The sequence below is a fragment of the Delphinapterus leucas genome, chromosome 12 (assembly GCF_059928025.1).
Source record: "Delphinapterus leucas isolate spDelLeu-1000000601 "Yukka" chromosome 12, BTC_Dleu_Yukka2, whole genome shotgun sequence".
In the NCBI taxonomy this organism is placed as follows: domain Eukaryota; kingdom Metazoa; phylum Chordata; class Mammalia; order Artiodactyla; family Monodontidae; genus Delphinapterus; species Delphinapterus leucas.
The window spans coordinates 77025912-77043094 of NC_143140.1; positions in this window are offsets into that span (position 1 = coordinate 77025912).

The following is a 17183-nucleotide window of genomic DNA, read 5'->3' on the forward strand; positions in this document are numbered from 1 at the left end:
TTTCTTTTTGAATTAAATTACCCAAAGTCAGTTTATATTGATGCAAAGAAAGAAATCTAAATTTTATGGGACTTGAATAAGTGAAGGTAACATGGTATTGAAGAAAGGGCATTAGATTAGGGTCAGAACACTTCGGCTGTAGTTCTATTTCTGTTCTAGACAACTGGGATTTATTTGCTCCCATGTTGTTTTACCTAAAGAATGAAGATTCTCAGCTGAGGGGACATATTCAGATCTCTTGGGTATCTTTTTAAAACCATACACACTCATTCTCCATGCAAATTCTGTTAAAAGTCTTGCCCTTCTCCTCACCCTTACCATGCATCGCCTTACCATTGAAAATTACAGTCCAGTGAGCCTCCATTCCTAACAGAAGTTATAGCCCTCAGATGTGTTGGATCAAAAAATATTCTACTGGACTAGGATATTTCTAAAGATTCTTCTAGGGCTAATATCCTTTAAGTTGATGAGATGCTTTTTAAGATATATAACTGTTTTAGACAGGTTATGAAAGAAAATTTAAAGTGAAAGCAGATGGAGATCTATGAATAGAAACAGGAATCAAATCTCAAAAATTGGAGGAATAGTTGTGAAAGATTTTGATGTGAGTTGCCTTAAGTACAATGATAAACTTGTAGCAAATATATTCATTAAGACTCATGAGACTCATATTTTAATTCACCAGCACAGAGCTTCAATTTTTTGAAAAAAAAACCCACTTAATTTGAAAAAAAAAACTTGATTTTTGTTAACACACTCTGAGTTTAGAACATTTCCATTGCACTAAATTGCACTAAATATTAAGACCATCAATGTGGTCGTATAACAACTAGAATTCAGTGTCCAAAAGAATAGGTTTCTGAGAAGTTTAACCAAATGCTACTAATCTAAAAGAACTTGATATCAAAACTTTCTGAATAATTTGTTATTCATTAATGAAATATATAACAAATGTGAATGATACAAAACAGAGAAATAATCCAAATAAATAAAATATACACTCCTGAGCTAAAATGAAACCCGAATTAAACATTAGTTGTTAAAAAATATCTAAATAAAATTTTTAAAAATATTTTTTATGAGTCAACATTTCTACTCTGCATTACTGGCTTCTTTCGATGGAGAAATATTAAGAACACTGAAATCAAAACCATGGTCTCTAACTGCCAATGAGCTTTGACATGATCAACTCCCTAAGAGTCCAATTAAATATTTATAATGAATATACTTTAATTAAGTTGTCAGTTACTTTTATAGTCTCTTTCTCTTTAACACACTCACACACACTTACACCACCACCGCCATAGCATTGAGGCCAACAATATTTAACATTGCTCTATTTTGACACTTAAAAGAGGATACTCTTTGATATGATATTCTCTGCCCCTAAAATTGCTTCAGATCATATGGAATAAACCCATATGCAATTTCTGCAAACTGCTTACCATATGGTAAGTTCCTACTGGAAATTTTAAAATTACATTTTATCCTTGCTGCATCAATAATTTTGGAGGCTCTTGCATGCCTATAATTATGTACATTATAACTTCATCCTCTTCATTGCTTTTTGTATACCTTTTATAGGTTCTTTTTATATAAACAGGTAAGAAACATTTGTTCAAAGAAATGAGGTAATTAAAATTTAAAAGTCGATCATGAATCTAATTAGTTCCTTACCTTGGCAGTGAACATCCACTTGGGAAACTTCTAATTATTTCAACAATAATTACATTGACCAGAGGACAATGGAGTATGAAATTCATGATAAGAATTATACCATTAAACTGTATCTTACCTAAGAAAATCTTTGTGAGAACTGATGCTTTGGTAACACTCTGGCTTATTTCACAGTTGTATCGCTCAGTTTGTTTTGCAAGTTTCATTCACTGTTTCATCAAGAGGAGATAAAATACAGTATATAACGTGCTGGAAATGGACAGTGAAGGACCAAACAAGAAGCATGATACTTTGTGAGAACATTATATTACGTACTTTCACCCATGAGACACTCAAATTTTGGGTCTTGCTACTTGCTTGATATTGAATAACAAGAAAAGAAGAAAAAAGAAAGTAAAGAAAAAATAAACAGAAAACTAAAATAAGTTAACATAAATAAGTTCAAATATGCCAGTAGTAACAATAAATATGGATGAGTTAGGTTTTAAATGTAGGTAATATCAATTTGGATTAAAAATAAGAGTTAAATTCTATTTATGAGAAATATATCTAAAGCAAAAAGTTAGGTTTAAAACAAGATAACTGTGAAAGATACAACTGACAAACACTAAACAAAATAACATTACTATCAGATAAAGTAGTAATTTAAGGAAAAAAGTTACTAAAAGAAACAAAAGGAGATATTACACCATGATTTTTAAAAGGCCACTCAACCATATCTTCAAAATATTGTTTGTCGAGTGAAACTGATAGAATTACAAAGATTTTTAAAATCTTAAAAATTTTAAATCTATATCTTAAAAAGCATAGATTTTAACTCACCTGGTAAAAATAGTAGATTAAATAGAATATATATAGTAGATTAAATAGGATATGTATATCTAATCATATCTATATATCATATGTATATACATGCAATTATTTTAAAATATCTGAAAGTACTAGCTTTGTACCTTTCATAATTGGGACACATTTTTTTTTCTATTTTCTAATTCTCTTCTTTATGAGTCAATCAAAGGATTTCTCCTTGTAGATATGACATGAAGACATACCATATATGTCATCTTTTGTGAAAAAGATCTGAAAAATTGTTTATCTTTATGTCACTGGCAACCAGAAATGTTACTCAAACTGAATTGTATTCCATGTCACTTAAACTTGGGCCATTTCACCTTCCTCAGGAAGCTACTGACCATCAGGAAAATTGCCAACTCCAGGGAAGGGTCAAAATGTCTTCGGTCACCATCACCAACTCTATTACCATCATTCTTTGACATGTGTGATTGATGTTTTCTCAGTTCATATGCAGTAAAATAAGAAAACAATTTTGTTATTTTTATTCTACTTTCCCTTCCCTTTCCAACTAAATTGCCTTCCCACTTCCCTTCCTAAACTGAAATTATGTGGTCACCAATGATGAACAAGGTGGTACCCACAAGGGTGCCGTTGTTTTTAACACTTCATCACCAAAGACTTTGTCCTACGCATTTCACCCAAAGACTAACTCATTTTTACCCTAAAATGTTTAACCCTGGTTATATTTTATAAGAATGAATACTGGTCCCATATTTTCACACATAATAAATTATAGTCACTTAGTAGTTACTATTAGTTAGAGCCCATTTTACTAAGCTGAAACAGGGATTCAGAAAAGTAAAATGTATGGGGTCTTTCCATACTCTACTTCCAGATTTTCATTATTGTTTCTTTTTATCCTTACTCCTATCTCCTTTTAAAATCTCTTCTCCACACCTTCTCTGTGTCCCACAATGATTTTCAACAGAAAATCATTTTTTAACCACTTAAGCCTCTCTATTCTCTACCAAAATTTTGTTTTTATTGCTCTGGGAGAGAAGATATTTCCATCTAGAAATAGAAATAATTTCTCAGCTTGATTATCAGACTTGCTGTTTTGTTTGTTTTTTTCCTCCCTAGCATGTCAATGAATATCTCTCTGTATAAGTCACTGTCTGAATTTTCTATTATTGTATGGAAGTAAAATTACTAGGCAGTAAGAATGAGCATTTTAAAAATTATTGAGATAGTTTGCCAAATAGTTATATTTTCTTTATCTAAACCAACCCATTCCCATAAAAAAGCCAGATATTTGGGAATGATACAGTACAGAATAAGAAACCATATCAATTAAGTATGGCATTTGTTGCCATTTTTACTTTCATTGTTATGAAGGCCAGATTTCAGGGGATTGATTCTTCTGAGGCATTTGCTCCTAATTGAAGACACACAGCCAATTGCTGGAAGGTAGCACTGTGTATTTGCCTTATGTTGTCATGTCTGTCTAGCTCAAAGGTATGTCTTTCCACTTAAATAGACTATAATTTGTCTAGGTATCATTATTAAGTACTTTTCCCACCAAGTCTCAAATGCTATTGATTGCATGAGGCTCATGAAGATTAATGCTTTCTATTCAACCAAAATCCATTAAGTTAGACATTTAAAATTCTCTATATAAAAACTTATGTAAGACTTTGAAAATTTTTTTAAATAATAAAATGAAAAATAATTGTTAATGACCTCTGTAAAGAATGTAGCAATATTTACTATATTCTACCTCTAGGAGTTTCCATTGAATTATTCTATGGTTGATATTCCAGGCATCAAGCAGCAATCCTCACCCTTTCAGGAAAGAATCAACTCACTATTGGCTAAAGTTCACAGAAGGCCAAGATAGGACAAATTTGGAACCATTGTTTTTTCTTCCTTGTTTCACTCTGTTCTTTCCATTAGAGTCACGGCTGCCTTCACACTCTTCCCTTTGCATATATAGTCCATACTATGAGCTGGTAGGTTTATGTACAGTTTTCTCTGTTGGCTGTACAATCTCTCAAAACCAGATTCATGTTGAAATGTCTTAATTTCTACAATTAACATTGTAGCACACATTATTCTAAATAGTTAAGTGGATTTGTCTCATTTTAAAAGATGTGATAGTAGAGTGAAGAGCTTAATGTATAATGCAGAAACAAATACAACTATGCATTCATGAAATCACAAAGAAGGAAACTATACATACATGTATACACAAATTTTTCTCAGGTTGTCTTTTTGTTTTTGCTAGTATACTATATAAAAGTTTTAAGAGCAAGTTCTTTTACTCTAAACTTTTCTTAAGCATAAAATTGCAAAAATTAGAAGGGCCAAAATCAAAAAGCAACTTAATTTTTAAAAAATATTTTACATGTGACATTTCAATTTTTAATGCCATTTGTATTTCCTTACTTTCATCCATTTTCTTAATTGGCTTCAAAGAGACTGTATTTTATTCAATATCTGTTTGCATCTTTCAAAAATTCCTGAATCATCTTCAAAATGCACTCAAAGGATGACCTTAATGATCAAAAAGATTTCTTTTTCTTCTTCAGTTTAAGTGCATAGATATACATTTCACTTTGAATAATATCAAGCTTAGAAAAGAGAAGCAACTTTTTTCCTTTCTACTTGGGGGAATTTTTGCTTAGTATAGTCCTTTGTGGAGTTCTAAGAAATTTTCTTCAACAGAGCATGGAAGGGTTCTTGACATAGCATCCTTCAAATGAATTTCATCTTGAGCTAACTCTGACAGCCTCAGATAGCCAGCATCATGTCCACACCACTGCATTCCCTCCTGTATCTAATATATATAGGTTTTTATAAGACCAATGAATAAGACATAATGAAAAGGGAATCAAGCATGTAGAGTTTTAAGGGGGATGACAGATAATTTTAAATAGAGTAGTAAATTCTGAAGAAGGCAAAGGAGTTAGTCATCTAGATGTCTGGGAACAGGGTGTAGAGGCAGAGGGAACAGCTAGTGGCAAGGATACAATTATCTGTCATCATACAGAATTATACAATTGTTTTTTATTAGAATTTATAGTGTATACACACTCACACACATAGTTTATCATGTGTATTTGGGCTGTATTTGAGGAAAAGGGTTTTTCTTTCTTTGTTGTGACAATGGTTTTACATGTTGCTTTGTAAACATGGTGAGGAAGACAGGGTAATTCAGAAGACTTTAACATCTGCATTCAACACAGATTCCTGGTCTTCTTCATTGCACATTAAGAGCCTCCAAGAACCATTTGGAAGACTGCAAAGGCAGACACCAGATTTCCCTTGCCTCAGCACTTCCTTTCATTAAACTAGAAAGTTTTCCAGCTGCTAGTGCTGAAAAGTTATCCTTAGGGAGGTATTTCTTTCAAAGCGATCAGGCTTTTCTTGAAACCACATTTGCAGATTTCTATTCCGTACAAGAGAGCTAATAATCAAAAGAATCAAAAGAACCAACTCAATTTTCCATTGACAAATGATCGAGTCCACAAAGTATTTTAGATGATTAGATTCTCAAATTATTTTCAAATATTATCTCCACAAAAACTAATTCACTCTAATTTGATGGTGTCAGTACTTTTTAAAAGACCAAAATTTATAAAGCAAAACAACAAAAAAAAGACTCTTCATTTCCAGCCTTTTTTATTTGTGGCAATACTGGCCATCTTGCTGTTTCTATTAAGCTGTTTCCTGTTCCCAGAATGTTCTTCACCTAATCCATCCAATCTGAACTAGCCATTAGTTATCACATTGCATCTTATTTTAATTCTTAAACAAAACATTTACCACAGTCTGGTATATTTTATTTTATCTGTTAATTTACTTATTTGTTTATCTAATCTCTGTTTCCCTGTTCTCCACATTATTTGCTTCCATACTCCATGTACCTAGAACAAGGCCTGGCATATATAGCATGTGCTTAATATATATATTTCTCAAAAGATAGAGATTATTACAATAGTCTGAAATAACGAATAAACTTTATCATTATAAACCTAGAAAAAATAAAATCATCAGATTAAATATCCCATATTTTGTAACATTTTATTAAACATTTGCAGAACTTAGAATTATTCATTCATTATAATCATCTTTAAGATGGAAAATATATAAGATTTTAATATAAGGAACAATATATGTACACCATTGTGGAATGAACAAGTGAGTCCTATAGAAATTATTGATGATTTTTTTGTAAGATAGAAAAATGTTTTTAACCTTTTCTTATAAGAGAGTTAATCAGAAGATTTATTTTTTAAGTAAAAAGCATATATGACTGTGATATTTTGATGGCTCAGGTGAAAGTCAAATGCCCCCGTGTGACTAGTAGAATTCTGCTACACAGGTTAAAAAACATATTTGAGAGAAAACAAAAAACAAATAACCCCCAAAGGTCAGAAATGGCGTTTGTATCAACAGCTCTCAGGGGAGAAACTGGAAGTTAAAAATAAATCATTGATAGCATACAAGGCAAAACTTAGATACAACAGAAGATAAGTGGAATGAAATTTCTTCTTTCTCCATCTCCATCTGTCTGATATCTGAGATTAGATTTTTTAAAAGCAGTGAATTCATTTGTCTTCAATTAAAAATGAATATCAAAAACAAACTATGAAAATTACTGCCAAATTAACTGACACTAAGGAACTAAATCTAGGTGCAGAAGAATGAGGGAAAAAATATTCTGTTTCAACCTTAGACAGAATGTTTTTTAGCAAAATACAGAATTATAAAACATGAATGCCAAAATCATGATTTGTGCAATTTGAGGACTTTCCAGGTATGTTTCCAGTCTTCTGACCTTCAAACAGCAGTACCTAAAGAAAAATAGAGCTCTGGTTTCCCGTAGGCTAATTATGGCCACCTAACTTCAAATTCTCCCACATTCGCTTCTCCCAAAAACATTTATATGAACAAAAAGAAAAAAGGCAATCACCCCTAACTTATGACAATAGCAGGGATGCAGAAATTTTTGAAAATTTTGATTCACATTTAAGTAAACATTCTCTAGATTACAAACCAGGGCAGAGGGTCAGACAAGGATTGTGCAGAAGAGAGCAGAATACAATAGGATCCTAGTAGGAGTAAAGTAGAGATAATATTGACTCTGATTTATCCCCAGTAAAGGAGGGCTGTATCTTGAGTGGGTGAATACTGAAAAAATATCTGAAGTCTGGTAGATGAGAGCACTGACAATAGGGGAGTAAAATGAAGTCTTCTTAGAAAGTGCATAGGACCGCAAAGGCACTCTTAGGAAGGCACTGCTTCTGGGGAAAGAGAATGACAGTTTTGTTGAGACAGTGCTTCCTAGAGGCTTAGTGCTGAAGAGGAAGAAGTAAACATCTAGAGACAATGGCTGTATAAAAACAAAATATTTTCCAAGAACAGAGGAAGAAAGACTCTTCCCAAAAGGTACCCTTTGCTAAAGAATTTGCACTTCGCCTACAATAGTGCTCTTGAATTAAGAAGCCAAGTAAGCCGCATCTTTTCAGTTCAAACCCATCTTTCTCAGTCTGTAGAATGACCTTTTATTCCTTATGCAAGAAAATCCAATGCAGCTAAAAATAAACAAATAAACAAGCAAAATTCCCATCATCTATACAAAATGACTGTAAAGAAAAAAAGAGAAAATGAGAATGAAAAGTTTGGGGTATGTAAAAGACAGCAAAAAATAGTTGGAAAGAGAAGAAAAACTGTAACGTGACACTGTCACGCACAATTCACTAATTCAACCGTTTATCCTTATTCTTACCGCCTAGTCCTGGGTTGTTTACCAGAGTCTCACTTCCTTGGCAGATTCACAGTTTTTCTTTTTTTTGATAGTGCAAAAATCTCCTCTTAGCTTTTTAGCCCTTTATCACTGCTCCAGCATGGTTTCTTAGAAAATCGTTCCAAATGTACATAACTTTGGAGTTGGTAAATGCCTCAAAGTGGAAATTGTGCACAGTGTGTCACGGTCACATCTGTGTGGTATCTTTTTCCTCTAGAATCTTAGAATCTTTTTCCTGAAGTCACGGTTACCTTGGATATTCTGTGATGTCTTCAAATAGTTGTCTTTTTATGCTTTTTTTAAAATCCTGCTTTAACAGGTGTTTATGATGGGAGAACTGGTTTGATAGCAGTTACTCCATCACAAGTCAAAGTGGAAGTTTATCCTACTGTATTTTTTTTCTCCATAACACGCTACATACTCTGTTTTTACTTGTTTATTCATTCTATGTCTCCTTAATATAGTGCCTTGAAGGTAGGAGCTCAGTTTTGTTCACTGTGTAGTCCCAAAACTTAGAAAAATGGCTGGAATAAAAAAGGCATGCAATAAATATTTTCAAAGGAGGGAAAAAAGGAAGAAACCAGCTTGTAGTTCTCCTAATGATTCTTTCATCCAGGTACACACCTGGGAAACTTGATTTAAGGACTTCTATTTATCTTCTTTGATCTATATATATATATATATATTTTTTTGCGGTACGCGGGCCTCTCACCATTGTGGCCTCTCCCGTTGCGGAGCACAGGCCCCGGACACGCAGGCTCAGCGACCATGGCTCACGGACCCAGCCGCTCAGCGGCATGTGGGATCTTCCTGGACCGGGGCACGAACCCGCGTCCCATGCATCGGCAGGCGGACCCCCAACCACTGCGCCACCAGGGAAGCCCTTGATCAATATTTTTAAACTTCTCCTACTCCCCAACTCTGCACATCCGATTAGCTACCAAGTTCTGCTAATTCTATATTTTTAATATCTTTCCAATATGCTCTTCCCTCTTCATCCTTGCTGTCTCAAGGATGAAGGATGCTGTCTCATCATCTCTTGCCTGGTTACCAAGTAAGTCTGTTCATTAATGCCATACTTCTACTTTTCCTTCTGATCATTCTGTATTTCCCTGACAGTTTTTGGTGTTTTTCTCAAACACAAATATTATATTTCAGGAGTTTAAAAATATTTTAAAATGTCGTTGGCTCAACAAAAGTATACAAGGATAAATACAAAACTTCTATTTTCATGGAATACAAGGAACTTCAAACACGTCTTACCGTGACAACTGGATATCTTCAATAAACATTGAAATCATCATAATGGTCATCTTAAAGTGTCTAAAAATCCAAGAACATAAGCATGTCGCCATGACTTTATGCATAACTCTGATGGCCACAATGGACTCAGAGGTATGACTATTAGACTGTAGATATTAAGGATGAGACTGAAGAAGAAAGCAAGATATAAGCGCAATATGTAAATATATGCTTTTGTTGGTAGCAAACAAAGTTTATATTCATATCTAGTTTTGGGAATTTTTGAAGACTTACATTAAACTATTAGGGCTTCTTATACTAATAAACTATTAGCATTATTTTATTTCTTGAATATTTACTGAGATGCCTGCTCTATGTTAATTGCTCTGATTCCTTAGGACATAAATATATATTAGATCATTTTCTCTCTCAAAGGGCACAGGGAGTAGTGACTCCACATAATTGATTAGTTAAAGTAAATACTGTGTTGTGATTATTTTCCATTTTTTAATTTAAAATGTTATTTTTTTAAAATGTGAGCAAAATATTTAAGATCCTTAATGAAGTATTCTTTCATCAGTCACCAGCTTCTACATGTAATGGTGGATTTAGCACTTTCTATCTGATTACCCAAACTTATAGGAAACCATAACATAAGTCAAATTTTCCATGGAGACTGTAAGAGGAAAAAGACAATAGAATTTGGGAAACAACTGCTTTGAAAGGGACAAGCAAAAGGGACAATGAATGAGTATTAAAAAGGAAAAGGAGGGCTTCCCTGGTGGCGCAGTGGTTGAGAGTCTGCCTGCCAATGCAAAGGACACGGGTTCGTGCCCCGGTCTGGGAGGATCCCGCGTGTCGCGGGGCGGCTGGGCCCGTGGGCCGTGGCCACTGGGCCTGTGCATCCAGAGCCTGTGCTCCGCGACGGAACAGGCCGCAGCAGTGAGAGACCCACGTACCGCAAAAAAAAAAAAAAAAAAAAAAAAAAAGGAAAGGATGTAAACTTTTTAAGCCTCTCGGTTTTGTTATCTGAAATATAGAAATAATATATTTAACTTGTATAATCATTGAGAAGAAAAAAAGATTAATGCAAGCAGACCTGTTAGTGTGACACTCAATGTTTAGTAAACACTCATAAATACTGTTGTTTTTGTTTGATATAAAACAATAATTTGGTGATTAAGGAACTAAATCTATAGCTAAACCATAAGCTAACTTACTTATCACCAGTGATGCCTGAGATACCTATTCCTTGAATCATTGCTCATCTTATTTACTTAAATAGAAAAATGAAAACACAGAGATGATATATATGTTTAAAATTTGAAATTTAACAGCTGATTTGTTTCAATGTACTTTTACCTAAGAGACACAATCCAAACTTTTCAAAACATTCCCTTGGTCATTTAACTCATGAGTTATTGTGATGTTCTCTGAAAATGAGTGGCATGAGAATCACAATGAAAAATTATAGGTCTCATCAAAATGAATAATACAAAATGTAGGAGGCAGAAGCATCAGGGCCAGGGAGCTATTTCAGATCTATTTACTTTGTGATATTTTGTTTTATCTGAGAGGTCTCACAGGTTTTGCCTTTACCTAAGAGGGGAGGTAGAATGTCTAATGATACAGATAAGCACCCTTTTCAGGGCTTTTCTGACTTATGGGCACTTTATATTAATTGAGATTTTCCTGATGGCATATTTAGACACCCACTACAATTTTTTAAATATTTAAATCAAGCCAAACATAAGGCTTCAGGTGGTAGAAGTATTTCAGGAATGACAGCACCAAAGGAAAAATAATTAGCAAACCCTTTCATGACAGCTAATTTTCACTGGGCCATGTGCAGTCTATTTTTGTACCACCAGATGCCCCCTTCAGTGCAGTCTTATTATTTACATAGTGAAGTTACTTCTAAATTTAGCAGAGGTCTGTCAATTTGTTCTAATTTTGTTGAGAGAAAATTTACCAGTGTCATGTGACAGCCTCTTCTGCCCCATGTATCCGAAGGTTTCACTTGCTGAAGTAAGTTGGTCTAACATCAAAGCTGGAAATAGCAGACCTCTCCCACAAGCTCATAAGGGGAAGGCTTTGCTATTCAGCTCATTTTGAGATCTGATCATCACCCACTGGCCAAATAAATCATGAGCCGAATTACTCAGTTTGGTAAAGTATTTCCAGCTAGTGCAATCACTGAAGATTTTCCAAAGCTACTTACTAAATAGTGTTTATCCTAAAATTTCAGATTTGCAGTGGACTTTGCCCAAGATAGTCAAACAACTCTGATGGAAAATTTCCTCTAAGCTTTGATTTTTGAGTCTATTATTTCTAAGGAGAAGGAAGTTCTAAGTCAATAAAACAAGAAATTGTTTTTCATTACAAAGTTATTTTAATGATTAGTTATGCCATAATGATGATGTGAACAAAGCCAATGAACATATAAAAAGGAACTCGATTCCATTGTAATCAGGGAAATGCAAATTAAAACTGAATGAGGTTATATACACCAGAATGACTAAAATAAAAACGATAGACAACACAAGTGTTCAAGAGGATGTAGAAAAACGGAAACCATCAGTGGGAGTGTTAAATTGGTGCAACTACTAAAGATGAACATTCCGTAGCCTCTCAATTCCACTCCTACGCATTCACCCAGCAGAAAAGTATATGTATACTGCCCACCCTAAAGGACACATACAACAGTGATCATAGCACTGTCAACCTCTAATCTTTTGGGGTGATTCTTTCCCTGACCTTGGGTAGGTGTTTTTACATGCGAATGCTAATCAGTAAGAAGCTGAATGTTCTTGGAGAAGCTCTCTACAGGTCTCCAGGCTTCTTTGTACAATTCTTCTTTCCTATACTCTGTCCTACTAACTGGAGCCACCTCGTTCTGCCTGAACTCTCAGCTCCGTGTCCTCAATGGGGGTCATCTCACAGGCTCTTTCTCGGTTTCCTCTATCTGCACCATGAGCTAGAAACTCTCTAACGTTGTAAGCTGGAGCAATTACAGAGGCATATCATTTGCTTTCCGTCTTTCAGGGTTCTGTTCCAATGTCTTGAAAACTGTTTTTTTCATATACTTTGCCCATTTTAAAAATCAGGTAGTTGGGTAAATCCAGTTCCTGTTACTCCATCTTGTCCAGGAGCTGACATCCTTAGGAATACCATTTTTACCTGAAAGAAACAAGTGAGGGCCAACCTATGGTTCTTTGGAATTGAGTGTTTGGCAAATATTTTCTGTAGAATCAACCAAATGAGCCTGTAACTTCAAGAAAAGCAACTGATAGCATCTGTTGTCAATGATAACATTTGAGCTTTCAAGCAAAATTTAGAATTTTAGAAAATGTGTATCTGCCACCTGTAGTCTGACCGCACCTGGCCACATGAATACTTCCCTAATGAAATCAGTGATCTTATCATATGTGATTTTTGAATATTGTATAATGAAAAGTGTCGATTTGGGCAAGGCTGCATTACTCACTGCACTAATATTTTCTAAATGACCAATGCATGATATTACAAAACCTTACATGGGTACAACATCTATTTTAAGCACAGGATGGACAAATGGATTTTAATGTAACATCACTGATATGGTTGCAAATTCTACACTTAAGTTTTAAGGAACTACTACTTCTTGAGTTTTGGTATAATATTAAAGATGAATATTCACAGTTATTTCAAAAGACTATTATAATATTCTTCTCTTTTCCAAATTTGTGACCAGATTTTCTTCATATTCTTCAATAAAAAATATGCTGTAACAGACTGAATTCAGAAACAGATATGCAAATCCATTTACTTTCTATTAAGCCAGACATTAAACAGACTTTCAAAATGTAAATCAAAGTCAGTCTTCTCACTATATATTCTTGTTTTAGAAAATGTGCTAATTTTTCATAAAAATAAGTTATTTCTGTTAACTTGAATTGGATATATTATTGTCATTTTTAAAATGAATTAAGAAGTTTTAATTTTCTTAAATTTTAATTCCTATTATGGTAAATATCAAGTCATACCACCATGTAAATTAAAGCCTTTTGGGAGCTCCAAAATCTTTAGGTGTGTAAAGGGTTTTGGAGAACAAAATGTTTGTGAACCCAAGGTGTGGAAAACCACAGGTTAGAAGACTTCTCTACAACTTTTTTTCTTATTGTTTCTTTATTTAAAATTCTCTTCCCAATCTTCTGCTTTCTGTGTCAGTCCAGCCCTTGGTTTTTCTGTAGTCTGCTACTCTCATTAACACCCTGGCTCTCTTAACAGGGTCCTGCCCTGATGCCCCTCAAGGTTGAGAACTTATTTCCATATCCCACTCTCCAAATCCAGGCATCAGCCACTGTTGCTCAGACTACTGCATGCAATTGTGGGCCCACCTGATCTCTGTCCATTGGCCCCCTAACAGGTACATGTCTGACTCCATAGCATTGTGTTCCTTCTCTTTACTTGTGTGACTTGCATTAACCAGACATCTCCAAGGGCCGTTTTGGTTCTATGTTCTTACTGCTTGCTATGTATCTGTCTGCCTTTTTCTGAATTTCAGATGTTGTTCCCTACTTTGCCAATAGAGATGAACTCCTAATTTTGATAAATAAAAATATTTGCATACTTCCATGAAATGTTTGGATTTAAAAGTATTTCCACAGACGACTTTTACATCTTTAGTGGATCTCTAGTAGTGAAATATACCTTCCAGTAGTGCTGGGCATGTACATAATGGGAATAGAAAGCTGTCTGGGGATATGGGAAGTTTCCTGGTGCTTTATAAACCAAACACGTGTACTCTGCCTATGTGAAACTTCTCCTTGCCTGTTCAATTGCAACGATACAGAACTTATGTTGAACTTCAAGTGGTAGATGCTCAGGACTCCCAAGCATTTTGTATATTGTAACAAATAGCTGAAAGACCATAATCTTGTATTTCTTGTTTAAATTGTTTGCCAAAGTCCCTTACTTTTGAAGTGTTGTCTCTAAAACTTTCCATGCCATCTTCTTGTCCGACAGGCTCACAATCTCTCCCTGCAATTTATCCCAACACCGATAAAATGTATTACCCAGAAGAACACAATGTTATTTCTCTGAAGTTACTTTCTATCCTATCATTTAGAAAAAATATTACATAAGATCAATTCTTGGGGTTGGTTGAGGGAGAGGAGGTAGGGAAGAAGAAAATCCTTTTCATTTAGAGTTTTCCATCCAGATAGATATCCCATTCTATGTTGTACTGAAAGAAAAAAAATTCTCAGGTTTTTGAAAGGGGAAATTGTCTGCTTTTTCCCCCAAATAGATGCAATGTCATGAGAGTAAACATAAAAAAATTTTTTTAACTCTCTTGCTATAACTTGCCCCTGGTGCTCCTTGATTGTGTTGTAGCTGTGCAAAGAGTGGATTAAGAAGAGTAGGATTTCCTGAGGAAGTGATTTCCTTTCTAACTTCATCACTGTTAGTGTTTCCCTCATTGTTTGAGAGTCTGGCAATCTCGGGATAGCAGATCAAAAGGTATTTCATTAATGAGTAGTTTTCCCTTGGCATATGGCTCCATGGTTATTAGCTAACAACACAAAGTAAAATACTCACAAACCAGGTTCATCATCATGTGTTCCTGTTACTGGGGCTAATTTTCAGTAAGAGGCTCTCACAATAATTGCTTGGAGCTAGTAGTTGTGCCCCCTTAACTTTAAAGATTATTTTTTAATCTTTAGTTGGTGTTTCCTTCAATAAATTTATTCTCGTTTTTACTCTGTCTAATATTGTCTCCATTTAAAATAAAAAAAGGAAAAAAATAAACCCTTAAGCACATCCTATAAGTATATTGACCAGTTATTCCAGTTTGAAAAGAATGACATGCATCTGTTTTTGACACGTTTGTGATGTTGATAGCCTCCGTGGGTATCTAATAATATGCTTAGACTATTAAATCAAATTTGTATTCTGTGAAAAACTCTCATAATTCAGTATGTCACTTCCTTAAGAATATGTTCAGGTACTCCTGTTTCCAATAATATGGCAGATTAGTCACACAAAATAATCCTCCAAAGTGCTGGTTGTGCCTGAAGAAACTAAATTGCTGAAAAAAATTTTTGTTAAAATATATAAAACACCTTCCTAAATGCATTTTTAGGAAATTTTAGAACTTTCAGGAAATCAGTAAATCCTCAAAGCTCCCAAATAAATGAAACAATGAAATCTTACCAGGTCAGTAAGCCCCAAAGCTAATTTTTGTCTTGAGGATGATCACTCATCTCTAGTTATTTTGAGCTTCCATGGTGGTATGAGGTATGGGAAAGAAGACATAAAACTCAGGATGTTTCCAAGGTAGGGAATCTAATAAGAGATTGGACTCCATAGAGCTTGGACCCCTCTCTATGGGCTACATGCACAGTAAGAGTAAGAATTAGAAGTAGGCAAGAAATAAACTTTGCCATGCAAAGGAGATACGGGGAAAATTAGTCCAGGACTAAGTTGAGGGAAAAATTCTCCTTTGAATTTTTGTAATCCCATACTGGCCCTGGCAGTGCATTTGAGATCTGAATTCATACTACCTGGGTGATTCAAAAATTCCTCTTAGAGAGAATTTAAAGTTGTATCAGGCAACTGGCAGAATCAAATGCAAATCTCTGTAGGGATTTAGTTTCAGCCCAGGTCTAAAAGAAAAATGAGCAGCTCAAAGTCAAGCCTCATGAAACATAAAAGGAAATAAAGAAATATGGGTGGGAGCTAGCAGAAACAAGTCAACAGATTTAAAATTTTTAAAATTAATTTAGATATTGAAAATATCTGACACACAGCTTGTAAAGCAATGTTTAATAAAAGAAAAACTTGAAAATATGATCAGGGAGTAAGCAGATTTGAGAAAGAGCCAAATAAAGCTTCTAGAAATAAAACAATAAATATTAAAATAAAACAATAAATAGAAAATTAAACAGCAAATTAAATACAGTTGAAGAGAGAATTTGTGAACTGAAAGACAGATATGAGTAAAATATCTAGAATATAGTCTAGAAAAAGACAAGCAGATAAATAGATTATAAGACAAAAATATAACACACATTTAGACAGTATTCTAGAGGAAAATAATGGAGATAATAGGACATACACAATATTAAAAAGAAATAATCATCAAATCCACAAATTTTTTTAAAATCCCAAGAACATAAATAAATACAAATTCATTTCTAGCCTCACCATAAACTGCAGGACAACAAAGAAAAAGAAGAGATCTTAAAAACAGTCGAAATGACATGTTCCTAATAGAATGACAATAAGACTGACAACTGAACTCTCAACAGCAATAATAGAAGTCAGAAGTGAAGGAAAACAAATATTCAGTGAGTTGAGAGAAAATAGTTATGAATCTAGAATTGTAAACCTAGTGAAACTATCTCTCAAGAATGAGGGTAAAGTAATTTTCAGATAAACAAAAACTGAGAGTTAAATACTGAATACCTTCACAAAAGGAAAATGTAAGGATGTATTTTAGGTAGCAGAAAGACAGAGAGACAGAGAGAAAGAGAGTGTGAAAGACCCAAATGAGAGTGATGAGGTGGCATGCATGAGGGGAGTGGTATGCAAAGGAAAAATTTCAACTGTGTATTGTCTATAAGGGAAACACACAAAATGTAAGGACACCAAAATAATTAAAGCAAATGATGAAAAA